General features: G+C 37.2%; 1 long non-coding RNA gene across 1 annotated transcript in view; it reads right to left on the bottom strand.

Annotated features, from left to right (window-relative positions):
- Nucleotides 1–1,244: 1,244 nt before the first annotated feature.
- LOC125092336 (uncharacterized) overlaps nucleotides 1,245–21,037 on the bottom strand; it is a 162,446-nt gene continuing 142,653 nt past the window's right edge. The window contains exon 4 of the long non-coding RNA XR_007124878.1: nucleotides 1,245–1,328. This is a non-coding gene — a long non-coding RNA (uncharacterized LOC125092336). The remainder of the gene's footprint in view (nucleotides 1,329–21,037) is intronic.

Genomic DNA, 21,037 nt, shown 5'->3' with positions numbered 1-21,037 from the left:
TTGTGTTTTTTTTTTTTCAAAACAACACCATCTATCTCAAAAATATGAAATAGTAAACTTCCAGAACTAAGAGATGATTATAACCAGGTTTCAAGACACAAATATGCAAAAGTCAATTCATTTCTTTTCTATCAGGAATAACCCAGTAGAATTTGAAATTTAAAGCACATCACCATTTATGTTAGTACTCAAAAAAGAGAAATTCTCAGCTTTAAATCTAACAAAAATGTATAAGTTCTATATGAAGAAAATTACAAAGCAAATAAATGAAATCAAAGAATTAAATAAATTGAGAGACATTCCATGTTCATGGATAGTAAGACTCAATATTGTCAAGATACCAGTTTTTCTAAGCTTAGTATATAAATTCAATAGAATCCAATGAAAATCCCGGCCAGTTATTTTGTGGCTATCAGAAAACTCACCCTAAAGTTTATATAGAGAGGCAAAAGACTCAGAATAGTCAACACAATATACATAGAGAACAAAGCTGAAGGACTGACTTCAAGACTTATACAACTACAGTAATCAAGGTAGCATATTACTGACAAAGGATACACATATAGATCAGTGGAACAGAAAAGAGAGCTCAAAAACAGACCCACATACATACAGTCAATTGATCTTTGACAAAGCAACAAAGGCAATACAATGGCAATACAAAGGCAATACAATACAAAAAAACTAAATACAGTTTTTTTCAAAAAATTGTTTTGGAAAAATTGGACATGTACATGTAAACAAAGTAAGTCCAGACACAGACTTTATACCCACCACAAAAATGGACTCAAAGTGGGTTACAGACCTAAGTGTAAAATGCAAATCTATAAAAGTCCTACAAAGTAACACAGGAGAAAACTCCAGACTAACACTGGAGTCCAATGTTGACTTTCCAGATACAAGAACAAAGAAAATCCATAAAAGAAATAATTGATAAGCTGGACTTAAAATTAAAACCTTGTGCTCTGGGACAGACTATATCAAAAGAAGCAGAAGACAAGCCACAGAATGGAACAAAATACTTCTAAAGGAATATCTGACAAAAAACTGCTATCCAAAATATAGACAGAATATTTAAAATTCAACAATAAGAAAACATCTCAATTAAATAATGGGCCAACTCAACCTTAACAGACACCTCATCAAAGAAGATATACAAATGGCAAATAAGCATATGAGCAGATGCTCCATAACATATGTCATCAGGGAAATGCAAATTAAAACAATAAAATACCACTACATACCTATAAGAATAGCCAAAATCCAAAACACCGACAACACCACATGCTATCCAGGATATAGGTCCAACAACAGGAACTCTTATTTCACTGTGGGTGGGAATGCAAAATGGCACAGTTATTTTAGAAGACAGGTGGTTTCTTACAAAACAAAACATACTTTTACCCCATGATTCATTGATCATGCTCCTTGGTACCCCAAAATTTGAAAACGTATGACCACACAAAAACCTGCAAATAGATATTTATATCAGCTTGCCAAAACTTGCAAGTACCCCAGATGTACTTCAGAAGCTGAATGTTTAAATAAGCTCTGATACATAAAAACAATGGGATATTATGCACTGATAAAAGAAAATGAGCTAAAAGACTCTCAAAAAATAACTGTTAGAATGAATCAACGAATACAGCAAAGTTGCAGGATGAGATACAAGATGAATATATAGAAATTCATTGTGTTTCTGTACACTAGCAACAAAACATCTGAAAAATAAACAATCCACCCACAATAGCACAAAAAAAAATTTGGAAATAAATTTAACCGAATTTGTGACTTATCTGTTCACTGAAAACTATAAGGCTTTAATAAATTGAAAATAATACAAACAAATGGAAAGATACCCCATGTTCATGGATCAGAAAAATTATTTATTTTTAATTTACATACTACCCAATGCCATCTGTGGTTTAAATGAAAGCCCCCAATAAAATTCCAATGGCATTTTTCACAAAAATAGAAAAAAAATTCCTAAAATTTGTGTGGAGCCACTGAAGACCCCAGTTACCAAAGGAGTCCTAAGAAAGAACAAAGCCATAGGCAGCACACTTCTGATTTTAAGCTATATTACAGGGCACCTGGGTGGCTCAGTCAGTTAAGCATCTGCCTTCAACCCAGGTCATAAGCCCAAGGTCATGGGATCAAGTCCACATATCAGCCTACTTGATCAGCAAAGAATCTGGTTCTCCCTCTGCCCCGCCCCCACTTGTACTCTCTCTCTCTCTCTCCTCTTTCTCTCTCTCCCTCAAATACATAAAATCTTTAAAAAACCTATATTACAAGGCTATATTAAACAAAACAGTGTGGTATTGGCATAAAAATACATATGCATGGAACATAATAATCAAGAGTCCAAAAATAAACTTTCACATACTCTGTCCACCAATATGTGACAAGGAGGTCAAGAATACTCAATGGGGAAATTATAGTTTCTTCATTAAGTGGTATTGTAAAACTGGATAACAACATGACAAAGAATGAAACTGGACCCCTAGCCCACACCACTCAAAAAATTAACTTGACCTGGATTACAGCCTTAAATCTAATACCTGAAACAGTAAAATTCCTAGAAGACAATATAAAGGAAAAGATCCTTGACATCACTCTTGGCATTATTTCCTTATATGTCAATAAAACACAAGAAACAATCAAATAAATGAAAAGGCAACTTAAAGAAGTGAGAAAATATTTACAAATGATATATCTGATAAAGAATTAATATCTGAAATATATTTAAAAACTCATACAACTCAAGAGCAAACATAAATAAATAACCTGAATGAAAAATGAACAAAGGACCTGGATAGACATATTTCCAAAAAAGACACAGAAATGGCCAATAGGTACATAAAAATGTGCTCAACATTACTGATCATCAAGGAATTGTAAATCAAAACCACAGTGAGCTATCTCCTCACACATGTTAGAAAGGCTATTGTCAAAAAGACAAGAGATAAGTGCTGGTGAGTATGTGGAGAAAGGGGAACCTTTGTGCACTGTTGGTAAGAATGTAAATGGTAGAGCCACTATGAAAAACACTATAGTGCTTCTTCAAAAAATTAAAATTAGAACTACCTTATGATCTAGGAATCTCGCTTTTGATCATATATCCAAAGGAAATAAAAACAAGATCTTAAAGAATATATGCACTCCATGTTTATTGCAGACTTATTCATAGTAGTCAAGATATGGATACAATCTAATTGTTTATCAATAGATAAATGGATTAAAGAAGGTGTGCTTTATATTTACAAAAGACTATTACTACACTAAAAGGAAGAAATAATTCGTGACATTTGCAAAAACATGGATGAACTTTGAGGGAATTATGCTAAATGAAATTAGTCAGACAAAGACAAATGCTGTGTGATATCACATATGTGGAATCCAAAAAACTTGAACTCAGAGAGCAGAGTGGTGGTTACAGGGGCTGAGGAATGGGGGAAATGAAGAGATATTGATCAAAGGGTACAGACTTCTAGTTATAAGATTTTTTAGTCCCACATACCTAATGTACAGTATAGTGATTATAGCTAATAATACTCTATTATATACTTGAAAATTGCTAATGGAGTAGATCTGAAATGTTCTCACCACAAAAAAAAAGGTAATTTTGTGATGGGTTAGAGGAATTAGCTAAATCTATAGTAGTCATCATTTTGCAATATATAGCTTATCAGTAGGTTATATACCTTAAACTTACAGAATGTAATTTGTTAATTATATCTCAATAAAGCTAGAAAAAAATAAAGAAAAGATTAAATAAAAAAAAGAAATGAACTTTCAAGACATGAAAAAACGTAGAGAAACATTAAATGTATATTATAAGCAGAAGAAACCAATCTGAAAAGGCTAAAAAGGGAAAACTATGAAGACAGTAAAAAAAAAAAAAAAAATCAGTGGTTTCCAGGTTGCAGAGGGTGAGGGAGAAATAGGCAGAGCACAGAGGACTTTTAGGCATTAAAATACTTTATGATATCATAATGATGGGTGCAAGTTATTGTATAATCGTCCAAACCCTACAGAATGTACAATACCAAGAGTAAACCATAATACAAATTATGGGCTCTGGGTGAATATGATGTGTCAATGTAGGTTCATCTTATGTAACAAATGCACCATTCTGGTGGGGGATATTTATAATGGGGGAGGCTGTGCATGTGTAGAGACAGGAAGTATATGGGATATCTCTGGACCTACCCTTCAATTTTGCTGGGACCCTCAGACTTCTTCAAAAAAAGTCTTAATAAAAAAATAAGTCAATGGAAGGATATATCATGTTTATAAACTGGAAGAATCTATATTGTAAACATGTTAATTTTGACAAATTCATGTATGTTTTCAATGAAATCCCAACTAAATTTGTAAGGAATTTTTTTGGTTAAAATTTAAAAGCTGATTCTTCATTTAATTAATCAACTAACTAATTAATTAATTAATTTGAGGTGGGGAGGGGCAGAGGGAGAGGGAGAGAATCTTAAGCAGCTTCTGCCCAGTGCAGATAGAGCCCAATCTCACCACACTGAGATCATCACCTGAGATGAAATCAAGAGTCAGACACTTAAATGAGTTGCCCAGTCACCCCAAAAGCCGATTATTACTTTTATATAGAAATGCAAGGGATGATGGGGTGCCTGGGTGGCTCAGTGGGTTAAGCCTCTCCCTTCAGCTCAGGTCATGATCTCTAGGTCCAGGGATCGAGCCCCACATCAGGCTCTCTGCTCAGCAGGGAGCCTGCTTTTCCCTCTCTCTCTGCCTGCCTCTCTGCCTACTTGTGATCTGTCAAAATCTTAAAAAAATAAAAAATTTAAAAATAAATGCAAGGGATGAAGGCTAACCAAAAAAAAAAAAAAAAAGATCTAAGTGAAGGATAATATAGGAGGAGTCATTTTGAAGGACATCAAGGATTATTACAAAGCCTCTATAATTAATACAGAATGCTTTTTGTCCAAGAATAAAATGTAGGTCAATGGAATAGTACAGTGTCAAGAAACAAACCTGCATATATATGTGAACATATGTTAATGACAAAAAATTATGCAGATTATGGAGAAAATGCTATTTATCTTTTTTTGTTTGTTTTAAAATAAGTGACACTATGTTAGTTGAATAGCCATATAGAAAAAAAAAAACTTGATCCTTATATCACTTTTTCCACAAAGAGTAATATCTGATGGATTATAAATCTGAATAGGGAAGATAAAACAACAAATTTTTCAGGAAAAAAACTGCCTAATTTTTAGGAATGAAACTGATGTTGAATACTCAAAAAATATTCAGCATCACAGCATATTTTATCCTTGCTGCCTATTATCAGGAGGAATTTAGTAGTTTGGATTTTTTCTAAAAACTACTTTGTAACCCTCTCTAATGTTTTGTAAGTCAACTTTGGTATCCTACAATGATTATTGAACTTATTTGTAAATATGTAAATGTTTTCTTAAAGTTTAGGTGTCTTTTACTCAAATTGGGAAATCTTTCATTAGAGTGTTCAATGAATGCAACACAAAGGAGTTCCAGTTCATATTTTGAAGCTATAAGCATAATGAAAAATTGAAAAAAAAAAGCTTAGAAACTTTGTGGCATTGATTCCTACTAAATCAAGTAGGAACTGAACAAATAAAATAATGAAAGTGCAAAGGTCCATGAGAGCATCTGAAATCCTGCAATGCTGTTGAGAAATATCTCCACATGTGGAATGAATCCTTTGATCAACCATCTATTTTTAACTGGTTACATTTATATTCTGTACTGCAGTAAAAGGAAACCAAAGAAGTTTTTAGTATCTAAATCTGAAAGCCTTCAAAATAATTCTAAAAAGACATAAATTATTTGACATCTCTTTGTTAAATTATTTTTTAAGAAAGACTTTCTAAATTGAGGCAAAAGCTAACTGTGCAGATACTGGGGCAGAAATGCATATATATTTAACTATAAAAACAGAACTGTGAATATCCTGGGTATAGCAGAATTTCCTCTGAGTTTAATAGATACAGTGGCACCTATAGTTATAATATTTTCTTGATGAGAATATTAAGAACTACAGGAAATACTCAAAAGTACAAAATATTTTAAATTCTGACTATAAAATGCAATTTTAAAGAATATGATAATCTTTGCTAAGTAATGAGTTAAGTTAAATTCATTGAATACCTAGATCACCTTCCAATAAAATAATAAAACATTAAGTACTGAACATAGGCTTATCTATTTTTGTGTTATTACAAAGAAACAAAGATAAACTTGGTATGTTAGCAATACATGTTTTGTGCTTTATTGAAAGACTGCAGATGAAGAAATACTTTCCTAAAGTATAAAATGCATTAATAAACTTACCAATCTAAAGAATTCTGATTTAACAGTTCACAATTGTTTACTACTTAGTTTTCACTAGAAATTAAGGTTTCTAAGGGTTAAAAATTCTAATAAATGCAATCAAGGCTGCTGAAAATAATAAGGGAAACAACTCTGTATGCAAATGAAGATACACATTTTTGCTAAGAAGATATATGAGAAATAAAAATACATTTTCGTTGAGAAAAAAAGAAAATAATTTTGTTCTAAAGTAAGTCTAGTTATTTAAGGAGGAAAAACTTAGGATAAGTTCTCAATGTAAAAAAAAAGCTTTGGAAGATTTATGGAAAAGGAATCTTTGAAAAGGAATTTTCTGTGTTATCAGTACTAGCCAAGATTAGGATACATTTAATTAAGCAAATGAGCTTTAATATCCAAAGTACGCTGATACAAAATTAAAATTTTGTTTTCTCTTTGTTGAAAGGACAACTCCCCCCCAACTACTCATATGCTCTTTTTTTAATTTAAATTCAGTTAGCCAACATATTGTACATCATTAGTTTCAAAGGTAGAGTTCAATAATACATCAGTTGCATCTAGCACCCAGTGCTCAACACATAGCATGCTTAACACCCATCATCCAATTACCACACCATCCCACCCACCGTTCCTCCAGCAACTCTGTTTGTTTCCTATAGTTAGAGTTTCTCATGTTTTTTCTCCCTCTCTGATGAATTTCCATTAGTTTTCCCTCCCTTCCCTTATGTTCCCCTGAGATCATCAAGACAGTAGTACTGCCACAAAAACACAGATCTATGGAACAGAATGAACAGCCCAGAAATGAACCCACAACTCTATGGTCAACTAATCTTTGACAAAGCAGGAAAGAATACACAATAGAAAAAGAACAGTCTCTTCAACAAATGGTGTTGAGAAAATTGAACAACCACATGTAAAAGAATGAAACAGGGGTGCCTGGGTGGTGCAATCATTAAGCATCTGTCCTTGGCTCAGGTCATGATCTCAGGGTCCTGGGATCAAGCCCCACATTGGGCTCCCTGCTCATAGGGGAGTCTACTTCTCCCTCTCCCTCCCATGCTTATGTTTCCTCTCTCACTTTCTCTCTCTGTCAAGTAAAGAAATAAAATCTTTAAAAAAAAAAGAATGAAATGACCATTTTCTTACAAATAAATTCAAAATGGATGCAAGACCTCAATGTGAGACAGGAATCCATCAAAATCCTAGAGGAGAATACAGGGAGCAACCTCTTTGACCTTGGCTGTAGCAACTTCTTGCTAGACACTTCTCCAAAGGCAAGGAAAACAAAAACAAAAATGAATTAGAGAAAAAGCTTCTGCATAGCAAAGGAAACAGTCAACAAAACTAAAAGGCAAATATTTGCAAATGACATATTAGATAAAGCACTAGTATCCAAGATCTACAAAGAACTTAGCAAACTCAAAACCACAAAACCAAATAATCTAGTTTAAAAAATGGGCAGAAGACAAACAGCATTTCTCCAAAGAAGACATACAAATGGCCAACAGACAAATGAAAAAATGTTCCACATCACTTAGCATCAGGGAAATACAAATCAAAACCACAATGAAATACCACCTCACACCAGTCAGAATGGCTAAAATTAATAAGTCAGGAAACAAATGCTGGCAAGGATGTGGAGAAAGGGGAACCTTTCAAACTGTTGGTGGGAATACAAGCTGTATAGCCACTCTTAAACACAATAGGGACGTTACTCAATAAGTTAAAAATAGAGCTACCCTACGACCCAGCAATTGTACTACAAGGTATTTAGCCATCAATATTCACAATAGCCAAACTATGATAAGAGCTGAGATGTTCATTGACAGATGTCCATCGACAGATGAATAGATAAATAAGTGGTATGTGTGTGTATGTATATGTATCTATATACATATATATGTACTTAATATATATGTATATGTATCTTTATATGTACTTAATATATATGTGTATGTATACATACACATATATATTAAGTACATATAAAAATATATAATATATTATATATATAATGGAATATTACTCAGCCATCAGAAAGGATGAATACTTATCATCAGATTGACATGGATGGAACTGGAGGGTATTATGCTGAGTTAAATAAGTCAATCAGAAAAAAGGTATCATATGGTTTGACTCATATGTGGTATATAAGAAACAGTGCAGAGGTCTGCTCTTAATAAGCAATTATAAACTAAAGTTCAATACTTTTAAAGTAATCTGCCTTTAAAAAAGGTAACAAGAACTCCAGGTTTTGCCAAAATACATTCCTTTGTTTGTCAGGTCTTTGTTACTTAAAAAAATCTGAATTTTAATATTAAAAGAGGTAAATTTTCATAATTGTGTAAACTTCTGTATTTGCCTCTGAAATCTTTTAATGTCACTTTGGTTAAATGGACAATTAAAAATTATTTCATAAAGATTTGTAATCCTATGGAATCAAATGTTCAAACTCTTGATATTTTTTACAAACTTCCCCAAACTAAATTCTAAAAAGTCTTCTGACCATAGTACAACTGAAATTTTCCGAAAAGTCCTTGGAACACTATAAAAGATTTGTTTTTCTTATTTAATTAATTAGGTGTATTTGTTATGTTAAACCATATGGGAAGAATTGCCAAATAAGTGATACTAAACCCTCTTAGATTATATTTTCATAAATTTATGTTATAAAATAAGTGATCTAAAAATATGAAACTCCTAAGATATCTGGTATGTACTGGTATGTTATTATCTTGAAACGTTGTGTGTCACAAAAGAACCAAATTTCTTTCTCAACTACATTAAAATGAACTCTCATCAGATCTTTAACCCTGGACATTTTTAAGTGTTTTATTATTTACAGAAAGTCATATTTTACCCAGATGCTTTTACAAAAGCTTCCTGTAATGTATTTTGTCCTCAAGGAGTACAAGTTTCTAATAAACTTAGTATCATAAAACTTAACTGGGGAGGAGACAAGATGGTGTGGAAGAGGAGGAGGCACCATTTCAACCTGTACCCTAAAGTGAGCTAATTACCTACAAAAGAACTCCGATCACCCATGAAATCAGCCTGAGATCAGAATTATACACGTCTGGATCTCTACGGGGGCAGAAGATGCCAGTGGGCAGGTAAAGCGGAGTGGGAACATCATACCGATATCGGAAGATAAACAAAAGGGGGAGGGAGCCACCAGAGGTGACCCATTGGAAAGTAATACCCCAATATAAGAGTGCCCTGTGTCTGCGGACCATAATTAACTTGGAGTCTGGTTGAAAGCACTCGAAAAGAGCAAAAGATCACGAAGTGGGGGAATTGTGGGAATTGGGACAGTTAGGGACAGGGGCTTAAGTCCCTGGACCCAGGACAGCCACGTCTGGCACTGAGCCAGAGAGAGTACAGTGGAGAAACCAGGTTTTGGTCCCTGAACCAGCAGCGCACCTGAGGACACATGGGGTCTGGCTCCATGAGGGGCTGGGAGCCTCGCCAGCCAGCAGAAGCACAGCCTTTTTGCACTCTCCACGCGAGCGCCCTGCCGTGCTATCAGAGCCTGAGATGCGTGCGCCCCACACCCTCCCCTGAGAGAGGTGCGTGAAGGCGCCAGCCCGGTGCTCTCAGACCCAGAAAGAACAGGCACTCCCAGCCCGGGGCCAGCAGGAAAATCTCCCTGTGATCACTGCTTGGAACCTCGCTGGTGGTCCCGAGCAGCCCAGACAGCCGCCACTGTCCTGGTTTCAGGTACAAGCAGGAGTTCCTGTGTCCCCAGGGACTGCAACTGGGAACTTGCTCTGCCAGAAGCCAAGGGGGGAACTTATGTGCTCTGAAGCACCCAGGGGGGAGCAGACTGAGGCTTCTCTTTGAGAAGGAGGTCAGGGTGCAGTTTGCTTTCCTCTAAACCTCCAAAAACCATCAAAAGCTGTCAAGTGGAGAGAAAACAAACAAACAAATAAAAACCTCCAGAGAATAAAAGCCTGAAAAACCGGTTTCCTTAGAGCCCACCCCCTTGAGGGGGGTGGGAGGACTTAACTCAGGGAACACTGCCTGAAAACCCATGTGGCAGGCCCCTCCCCCAGAAAACCAACCAGGAAAAAAAAAAAAGACGACAAGAGAACAACCACCACTACTTCATAGATACAACTTTTATTTTTAATTTGTTCCCACTATTCTGGTTCATATATTTTTTTATTTTACATACATAATTTTTTAACCTACATACCATCATGGTGAGATGTCCAGTTCATCAAATTCTATAATAACCTTTTAACCTGAACCTTTTGATACATATATCCATGCTTTCTTTTCCTTTTCTATTTTTAATTTTTTTTTAAATTTTAGTTTAGTTTAGTTTATTCTTTTTTTTATTTTTATTTTTTAACATTAAAATAGAGTTAAACATTCCCCAATCAATGCTACCCCTATAGGTAAACCAATTTTTAGTACCCCCTTATCTTAGGAAAGTTGAGTCCTTTAACAAAGATATCAAGATACATCCAGAAAGAATCAAAATAACCTTCCTCGCCCACACTGAGAATTTATAACCACTCTCCCATCTTTCTCTTCTGCCAGTGTTTCTGTGTATTTGTGTTTGTCCTGATAGCATAAAATCTTATACTTGGGGTTCTTTTTGATGAGGTTCTTTTTTGTTTGCTTTTATATATACATATATATATTTTTTTTCTCTTGTCATATACTTTTATCAGTCTTTTTGTTAGTCTGTTTTTGTTTGTATATTTCATAAATCATACCATGGGGCCCATTTGGGCTGAGCCTTTTCTTTTATCCTCCCTTTTTTTCCTGTCTCTCTCTCTCTCTCTCTCTTTTTTTCTTTTTCTTTTCTTTTTTCTCTCATTTAGGAGGGGACTCCTGATTGCTCAGAAGTGTTCCAGGGTGCACCTTGACTGCACCATGCTTGATACATCAAGCTACATCTGTTCAGCCATCTCTCACCAAAATGACTAGGAGGAGGAATGCCCAACAGAAGAAAAATTCAGAGGATGGGCCTCCTACAACAGAGCTAATGGCTATTGACATAGATATTATGTCGGAAAGGGAATTCAGGCTAACAATTATCCAGGCAATAGCTAGGTTGGAGAAAGCCATGGTTGACCAAATGGAATTGATTAGGGCATAACTGAAAGCCACGAGGGATGATGTTAACAATATTAGGGCAGAACTGAAAGCCACCAGGGATGATGTTCACAAATTTCTCAATGAGTTCCAATCTAATCTAAATTCTCTAAAAGCTAGGGTAACTGAGTGAGAAGATAGAATTAGTGATCTGGAGGACAAACAGATAGAGAGAAAGGATCAGGAGGAAGCCTGGAACAAACAGCTTAGAAGCCATGAAAACAGAATCAGGGAAATAAATGATGCCATGAAACATTCCAACATAAGAATTATTGGAATCCCTGAAGGGGAGGAGAAAGAAAGGAGTCTAGAAGATATAGTGGAACAAGTTCTCCATGAAAATTTTCCCAATCTCGCCAATGGAACCATCGTTCATGTACTAGAGGCAGAACGGTTCCCCCCAAAATTATAGATTCTCGAAAGTCCTCGAGAAACCTAAGAGTAAGAATGAAAAATTATAATTGTAGGCAGGCCCTCTTGAAGGCAGCTAGGACAAAGAAGCTTCTTATGTACAGAGGAAAGCCCATCAGAATAACGTCAGACCTGTCCACAGAAACCTGGCAAGCCAGAAAGGACTGGCAAGATCTATTCAGGACACTAAATGAGAAGAACATGCAGCCAAGAATACTTTATCCAACAAGACTGACATTCAAAATGGATGGAGAGATAGAGTTTCCAAGACCAGCAAGGCTTAAAAGAGTATGCAACCACCCAGCCAACACTGTAGGAAATATTAAGGGGGGGGGGGGTCTATAAAAGAGGAAAAATCCTAAGAATATCATTGAACAGAAATATAGAGATAATCTACAGAAAGAAAGACTTCAAAGGTAACACGATGTCAATAAAAACATATCTATCAATAATCACTCTCAACGTGAATGGCCTAAATGTGCCCATAAAATGACACAGGGTTGCAGATTGGATAAAACGACAGGACTCATCCATATTTCGTCTACAAGAGACCCATTTTGAACCTAAAGATACATCCAGACTGAAAGTGAAGGGATGCAGAAGCATCTTTCATGCCAATGGGCCTCAAAAGAAGGCGGGGGTAGCGATTCTCATATCAAATAAATTAGATTTTAAACTAAGGACTGTAGTCAGAGATACAGAAGGACACTACATCATTCTTTTTTTTTAAGATTTTATTTATTTATTTGACAGACAGAAATCACAAGTAGGCAGAGAGGCAGGCAGAGAGAGAGGAGGAAGCAGGCTCCCCACTGAGCAGAGAGCCCAATGCGGGGCTCGATCCCAGGACCCTGGGATCACGACCTGAGCCGAAGGCAGAGGCTTTAACCCACTGAGCCACCCAGGCGCCCCTACTCTACATCATTCTTAAAGGGACTATCCACCAAGATGATCTAACAATTGTAAATATCTATGCATACAATACGGGAGCAGCCAATTACATAAGAAAACTGTTAATCAAGAAAAAGAGTCATATTGATATGATTACATTAATAGTAGGAGATCTTAACATGCCTCTCTCAGAAATAGACAGATCATCAAAGCAGTAAATCAATAAAGAAACAAGAGTATTGAATGACACATTGGACCAGATGGACCTCATAGATATATACAGAACATTCCACCCTAAAACAACAGAATACTCATTCTTCTCAAGTGCACATGGAAGCTTCTCAAGAATAGACCACATACTGGGTCACAAATCAGGACTCAACTGATACCAAAAGACTGAGATTATTCCCTGCATATTCTCAGATCACAATGCTTTGAAACTGGAGCTCAATCACAAGGAAAAGTTTGGAAGGAACTCAAACACCTGGAAGCTAAAGACCACCTTACTTAAGAATGCTTGGATCAACCAGGAGATCAAAGAAGAACTGAAACAATTCATGGAAACCAATGAGAATGAAGACACTTCAGTCCACAACCTATGGGATACAGCAAAGGCGGTCTTAAGGGGGAAATACATAGCCATCCAAGCCTCCCTCAAAAAAATTGAAAAATCCAGAATACACCAGCTGTCTCTACACCTTAAAGAACTGGAGAATCAACAACAAATCAAACCAACTTCACACATAAGAAGGGAAATAATCAAGATTAGAGCTGAGATCAATGAGGTAGAAACCAGAGATACAGTAGAATGTATCAATGAAACTAGAAGCTGGTTCTTTGAAAGAATCAATAAGATCGATAAACCATTGGCCACACTAATCTAAAAGAAAAGAGAGAAAGCTCAAATTAATGAAAAGGGAGAGATCACAACTAACACCAAGGACATAGAAACAATCATCAGAAGTTATTATCAACAGTTATATGCCAATAAGTTAAGCAACCTAGATGAAATGAAATGGATGCATTCCTGGAAAACTATAAACTCCCAAAATTGAACCAGAAAAAAACAGACAACCTGAACAGCCCGATATCTAGTCACGAGATTGAAGCAGTGATCAAAAACCTCCCAAAAAACAAGAGTCCAGGACCTGATGGATTCCCTGGGGAATTCTACGAAACATTCAAAGAAGAAATGACACCTATTCTCCTGAAGCTGTTTCAAAAAACTGAAGCAGAAGGAAAACTTCCAGACTCCCTCTATGAAGCCAGCATTACCCTGATCCGCAAATCAGGCAAAGACCCTAGCAAAAAGGAGAATTTCAGACCAATATCACTGATGAATGTGGATGCTATATTCTCAACAAGATCCTAGCAAACAGGATCCAACAGCACATTAAAAAGATTATCCAACATGTCCAGGTGGGATTCATCCCTGGGTTACAAGGATGGTTCAACATTCGCAAATAAATCAATGTGATAGAACAAATCAATAAGAGAAGAGAGAAGAAACACATGGTCCTCTCAATTGATGCAGAAAACGCATTTGACAAAATCCAGCATCTGTTCATGATTACAACGCTTCAAAGTATAGGGATAGAGGGAACATTCCTGAACTTCATCAAATCTATCTATGAAAGACCCACAGCAAATATCATCCTCAATGGTAAAAAGCTCACAGCCTTCCCATTGAAATCAGGAACATGACAAGGATGCCCACTCTGACCACTCTTGTTCAACATTGTATTAGAAATCCTAGCAACAGCAAACAGAGAACAAAGAGAAATAAAAGGTATCCAAATTGGCAATGAAGAAGTCAAACTCTCTCTCTTCACAGATGACATGATTCTTTATATGGAAAATGCAAAGGACTCCACCCCCAAACTACTAGAACTCATACAGCAATTCAGTAACGTGGCAATGTACAGAAATGTCAATGAAATCAGTGGCTTTCTTATACACTAACAATGGAAATTCAGAAAGGGAAAATAGAGAATCAATTCCATTTACTATAGCACCAAGAACCATAAGATACCTCGGAATAAACCTAACCAAAGAGGTAAAGGATCTGTACTCGAGGAAGTACAGAACACTCATGAAAGAAATTGAAGAAGACACAAAAAGATGGAAGACCATTCCATGCTCTTACATCAGAAGAATAAACATCGTTAAAATGTCTATACTGCCTAGAGCAATCTATACTTTTAATGCCATTCCGATCAAAATTCCACCAGTATTTTTCAAAGAGCTGGAGCAAATAATCCAAAAATTTGTATGGAATCAGAAGAGACCCCGAATCGCTAAGGAAATGTTGAAAAACAAAAATACAACTGGGGGTATCACGTTACCTAATTTCAAGCTTTACTACAAAGCTGTGATCACCAAGACAGCATGGTACTGGCATAAAAACAGACACATAGACCAGTGGAACAGAGTAGAGAGTCCAGATATGGACTCTTAACTCTATGGGCAAATAATCTTCGACAAAGCAGGAAAAAATATACAGTGGATAAAAGACAGTCTTCAATAAATGGTGCTGGGAAAACTGTATAGCTATATGTAGAAGAATGAAACTCGACCATTCTCTTACACTGTACACAAAGATAAACTTGAAATGGATAAAAGACCTCAACGTGAGACAGGAATCCATCAGAATCCTAGAGGAGAACATAGGCAGTAACCTCTTCGATATCAGCCACTGCAACTTCTTTCAAGATATGTCTCCAAAGGCAAAGGAAACAAAAGCAAAAATGAACTTTTGGGACTTCATCAAGATCAAAAGCTTCTGCACAGCAAAGGAAACAGTCAACAAAACGTAGAGGCAACCCACGGAATGGGAGAAGATATTCGCAAATGACAGCACAGACAAAAGGTTGATATCCAGGATCTATAAAGAACTTCTCAAACTCAACACACACAAAACAGATAATCATATCAAAAAATGGGCAGAAGATATAAACAGACGCTTCTCCAATGAAGACATACAAATGGCTATCAGACATGAAAAAATGTTCATCATCACTAGCCATTAGGGAGATTCAAATTAAAACCACATTGAGATACCACCTTATACCAGTTAGAATGGCCAAAATTAGCAAGACAGGAAACAATGTGTGTTGGAGAGGATGTGGAGAAAGGGCAACCCTCTTACACTGTTGGTGGGAATGCAAGTTGGTGCAGCCACTTTGGAAAACAGTGTGGAGATTCCTCAAGAAATTAAAAATAGAGCTTCCCTATGACCCTGCAATTGCACTACTAGGTATTTACCCCAAAGATACAGATGTAGTGAAAAGAAGGGCCATCTGTACCCCAATGTTTATAGCAGCAATGGCCACAGTCGCCAAACTGTGGAAAGAACCAATATGCCCTTCAACGGACGAATGTATAAGGAAGATGTGGTCCATATACATAATGGAGTATTATGCCTCCATCAGAAAGGATGAATACCCAACTTTTGTAGCAACATGGACGGGACTGGAAGAGATTATGCTGAGTGAAATAAGTCAAGCAGAGAGAGTCAATTATCATATGGCTTCACTTATTTGTGGAGCATAACAAATAGCATGAGGACAAGGAGAGATGGAGAGGAGAAGGGAGTTGAGGGAAATTGGAAGGAGAGGTGAACCATGAGAGACTATGGACTCTGAAAAACAATCTGAGGGGTTTGAAGGGGCGGGGGATGGGAGTTTGGGGGAACCAGGTGGTGGGTATTAGAGAGGGCACGGATTGCATGGAGCACTGGGTGTGGTTCAAAAACAATGAATACTGTTATGCTGAAAAGAAATTTAAAAAATAAATAAAATAAAATAAAACTTAACTGGGTAAAAATTTCTAAAACTAATGGAGGACCTAATTTCAAGTGGATCAAGATTTAATATTAAACTAAATGAACTAAGGAGGGCAAATATAATTTTTATAAAAAACATAGATGACTTTTAAAAAACGTTTTGTTTTTCCAGATTTAAGAACCCTTTTCTCATAAGCTAACTGACTTATCAATTTAATACACTGTATCTCTTTGAACAAATTGAAGATCCTCTTTCCCCCCTACTTGATCCCTCCAGAATTCAGAAAATCTATTTTATTTTCATGGCAATACTTCCTGTAACAGGACACATTTAGAAACATTGTTATGTTACCACACTTTGACTGTAATGTGTAGGGGCCATTTGGGCCTAAACTGTATTTAGAGTCAAAAAGCAAGCTAAGCCGAGGAGATTCAAGAAAAGCTCTTTACCTCCCCCCACCCACTAAATGCCTAAAAAAAAATAGATAGAGGACCTGCTGTAGAAAGTTTGCTATCACCATAGATAACTATATCATTATAGGAACTACCTATGGTAGACAGGGAGGAATGTGGTAAGGCCTATTGGATCAAAGTCCTCCTTGTCCTTTTCTATCTGAGCAGCTTAACAAACATTTGCTTACCAAACATTACTCTTTTTAATCTTCCTGTGAATTGTATTCCTTCCCTTTACAGTTCCAGACCTGTACCTCCTTCTCCTTAGTTCAAAAAATATATATACCTCTTTTTACCTGTCTTTGGGATTTCCATGTCTGTATGGATTCCCTGTATGAACAAAAATTAAACTTGATTTTTTCCTGTTAATCTATCTCATGTCAATTTGATTCTTATTTGAGCTACAAGGACCTTGAAGGGTAGAGGAAATTCTTCTTCCTTGACTAAAGAGAGAATTGCAGAGACTCAGTTATTAACAGACAGCTTTAGGATACTAACATTGACTTAATGGATGCACCGAAGACCCTTGGAAATCTCAGCCTGATATCTTGCTTAATTTCCAGAAGCCTTACCAGGGGAGTAAATAAGGTCATTTCCTGCAGGTTCAGAACCTCAAGACATTTTAAGGACTTGAAGAGGAGAGAAATTCACTCAAATCTATAGGCATTGCAGGTCAGGTCAAATGGTAAGTACCTGATTTGGTTTGGCCTTGAGAGGCTATTAAAAGTTCAATCTAGAGGTTTCTTATTAAAAATTCCAGCAAAGCCAGGAGGAGTCAAGATGGTGGAGAAGTAGCAGGCTGAGACTACTTCGGGTAGCGGGAGATCAGCTAAATAGCTTATCTAAAGATTGCAAACACCTACAAATCCAACGGGAGATTGAAGAGAAGAAGAACAGCAATTCTAGAAACAGAAAATCAACCACTATCTGAAAGGTAGGACTGGCGGAAAAGTGAATCCAAAGCGACGGGAAGATAGACCGCAGGGGGAGGGGCCGGCTCCCGGCGAGCGGCGGAGCAACGGAGCAAAATCAGGACTTTTAAAAGTCTGTTCCGCTGAGGGACATCGCTCCAGAGGCTTAACTGGAAGCCCAGGCGGGGTCAGCGCGGCCTCAGGTCCCGCAGGGTCGCAGAAGGATCGGGGGTGTCTGAGTGTCGCAGAGCTTACCGGTATTAGAACGGGGAAGCCGGCTGCAGAGACAGAGCCGAGGAGTGACTCTCAGCTCGGGGTTGCCTTGAACCGGTCGCAGGCTCGGTCAGCTCAGAGGGCGGCCGGAGGCCAGGGTGACGGGAGTCATTGGGCACTGTTCTCTGAGGGCGCACTGAGGAGTGGGGCCCCGGGCTCTCAGCTCCTCTGGGCCGGACACCGGGAGGCCGCCATCTTCATTCCCATCCTCCAGGAACTCTACGGAAAGCGCTCAGGGAACAAAAGCTCCCGAAAGCAAACCCGAGCGGATTACTCAGCTACTCAGCGTGGCCCGGGTAAGGGCGGTGCAACTCCGCCTGGGGCAAAGACGCTTGAGAATCACTACAACAGGCCCCTCCACCAGAAGATCAACGGGAAACCCAGCCAGGACCAAGTTCACCTACCAAGGAGTGTAGTTTCAATACCAAGGAAAGCTGAGAAATTCCAGAGGAGGAGAAAGCAAAGCACGGAACACATGGCTTTCTCCCCATGATTCTTTAGCCTTGCAGTTAATTTAATTTTTTTTTTCTTTTTCAATTTTTTTTCTTTTTCTCTTCTTCTGCTAAATTTTTTAACTTTTACCGTTTTCTTTTTTAACGTTTTTTAAATAGTTTATCTAATATGTATATATATTTTTTCCTCTTTTTATATTTTTTCTTTATCGGCTTTCTTTTTTTAAATAGTTTCTTTTTTTTTTTCTTTTTGAACCCCTTTTTATCCCCTTTCTCCCCCCTCACAATTTGGGATCTCTTCTGATTTGGCTAAAGCATATTTTCCTGGGGTTGTTGCCACCCTTTTAGTATTTTACTTGCTCCTTCATAAACTCTTATCTGGACAAAATGACAAGGCGGAAAAATTCACAACAAAAAAAAGAACAAGAGGCAGTACCAAAGGCTAGGGACCTAATCAATAGACATTGGTAATATGTCAGATATAGAGTTCAGAATGACGATTCTCAAGGCTCTAGCCGGGCTTGAAAAAGGCATGGAAGATATTAAAGCAACCCTCTCGGGAGATATAAAAGCCCTTTCTGGAGAAATAAAAGAACTAAAATCTAACCAAGTTGAAATCAAAAAAGCTATTAATGAGGTGCAATCAAAAATGGAGGCTCTCACTGCTAGGATAAATGAGGCAGAAGAAAGAATTAGCGATATAGAAGACCAAATGACAGAGAATAAAGAAGCTGAGCAAAAGAGGGACAAACAGCTACTGGACCACGAGGGGAGAATTGGAGAAATAAGTGACACCATAAGACGAAACAACATTAGAATAATTGGGATTCCAGAAGAAGAGAAAACAGAGAGGGGAGCAGAAGGTATGTTGGAGAGAATTATTGGAGAGAATTTCCCCAATATGGCAAAGGGTACAAGCATCGAAATTCAGGAGGTTCAGAGAACCCCCCTCAAAATCAATAAGAATAGGTCCACACCCCGTCACCTAATAGTAAAATTGACAAGTCTTAGTGACAAAGAAAAGATCCTGAAAGCAGCCCGTGATAAGAAGTCTGTAACGTACAATGGTAAAAATATTAGATTGGCAGCAGACTTATCCACAGAGACCTGGCAGGCCAGAAAAAGCTGGCATGATATATTCAGAGTACTAAATGAGAAAAACATGCAGCCAAGAATACTATATCCAGCTAGGCTATCATTGAAAATAGAAGGAGAGATTAAAAGCTTCCAGGACAAACAAAAACTGAAAGAATTTGCAAACACCAAACCAGCTCTACAGGAAATATTGAAAGGGGTCCTCTAAGCAAAGAGAGACCCTAAAAGTAGTAGATCAGAAAGAAACAGAGACAATATACAATAACAGTCACCTTACAGGCAATACAATGGCACTAAATTCATATCTCTCAATACTTACCCTGAATGTTAATGGGCTAAAAGCCCCAATCAAAAGACACAGGGTATCAGAATGGATAAAAAAAACAAAACCCATCTATATGTTGCCTACAAGAAACTCATCTTAAACCCGAAGACACCTCCAGATTTAAAGCGAGGGGGTGGAAAAGAATTTACCATGCAAATGGACATCAGAAGAAAGCAGGAGTGGCAATCCTTATATCAGATCAATTAGATTTTAAGCCAAAGACTATAATAAGAGATGAGGAAGGACACTATATCATACTCAAAGGAACTGTCCAACAAGAAGATCTAACAATTTTAAATATCTATGCCCCTAACGTGGGAGCAGCCAACTATATAAACCAATTAATAACAAAATCAAAGAAACACATCGACAAGAATACAATAATAGTAGGGGATTTTAACACTCCCCTCACTGAAATGGACAGATCATCCAAGCAAAAGATCAACAAGGAAATCAAGGCCTTAAATGACACACTGGACCAGATGGACATCACAGATATATTCAGAACATTTCATCCCAAAGCAACAGAATACACATTCTTCTCTAGTGCACATGGAACATTCTCCAGAATAGATCACATTCTTGGTCCTAAATCAAGTCTCAACCGGTATCAAAAGATTGGGATCATTCCCTGCATATTTTCAGACCACAATGCTCTAAAGCTAGAACTCAATCACAAGAGGAAATTTGGAAAGAACCCAAATACATGGAGACTAAACAGCATCCTTCTAAAGAATGAATGGGTCAACCAGGAAATTAAAGAAGAATTGAAAAAATTTATGGAAACAAATGATAATGAAAACACAACGGTTCAGAATCTGGGGGACACAACAAAGGCAATCCTGAGAGGAAAATATATAGCGGTACAAGCCTTTCTCAAGGAACAAGAAAGATCTCAGGTACACAACCTAACCCTACACCTAAAGGAGCTGGAGAAAGAACAAGAAAGAAACCCTAAACCCAGCAGGAGAAGAGAAATCATAAA

The sequence above is a fragment of the Lutra lutra genome, chromosome X, assembly GCF_902655055.1.
Source record: "Lutra lutra chromosome X, mLutLut1.2, whole genome shotgun sequence".
NCBI classification, from domain to species: domain Eukaryota; kingdom Metazoa; phylum Chordata; class Mammalia; order Carnivora; family Mustelidae; genus Lutra; species Lutra lutra.
Note: the sequence above shows the minus strand (reverse complement) of the source record. Positions and strands in the feature narration are given on the sequence as shown.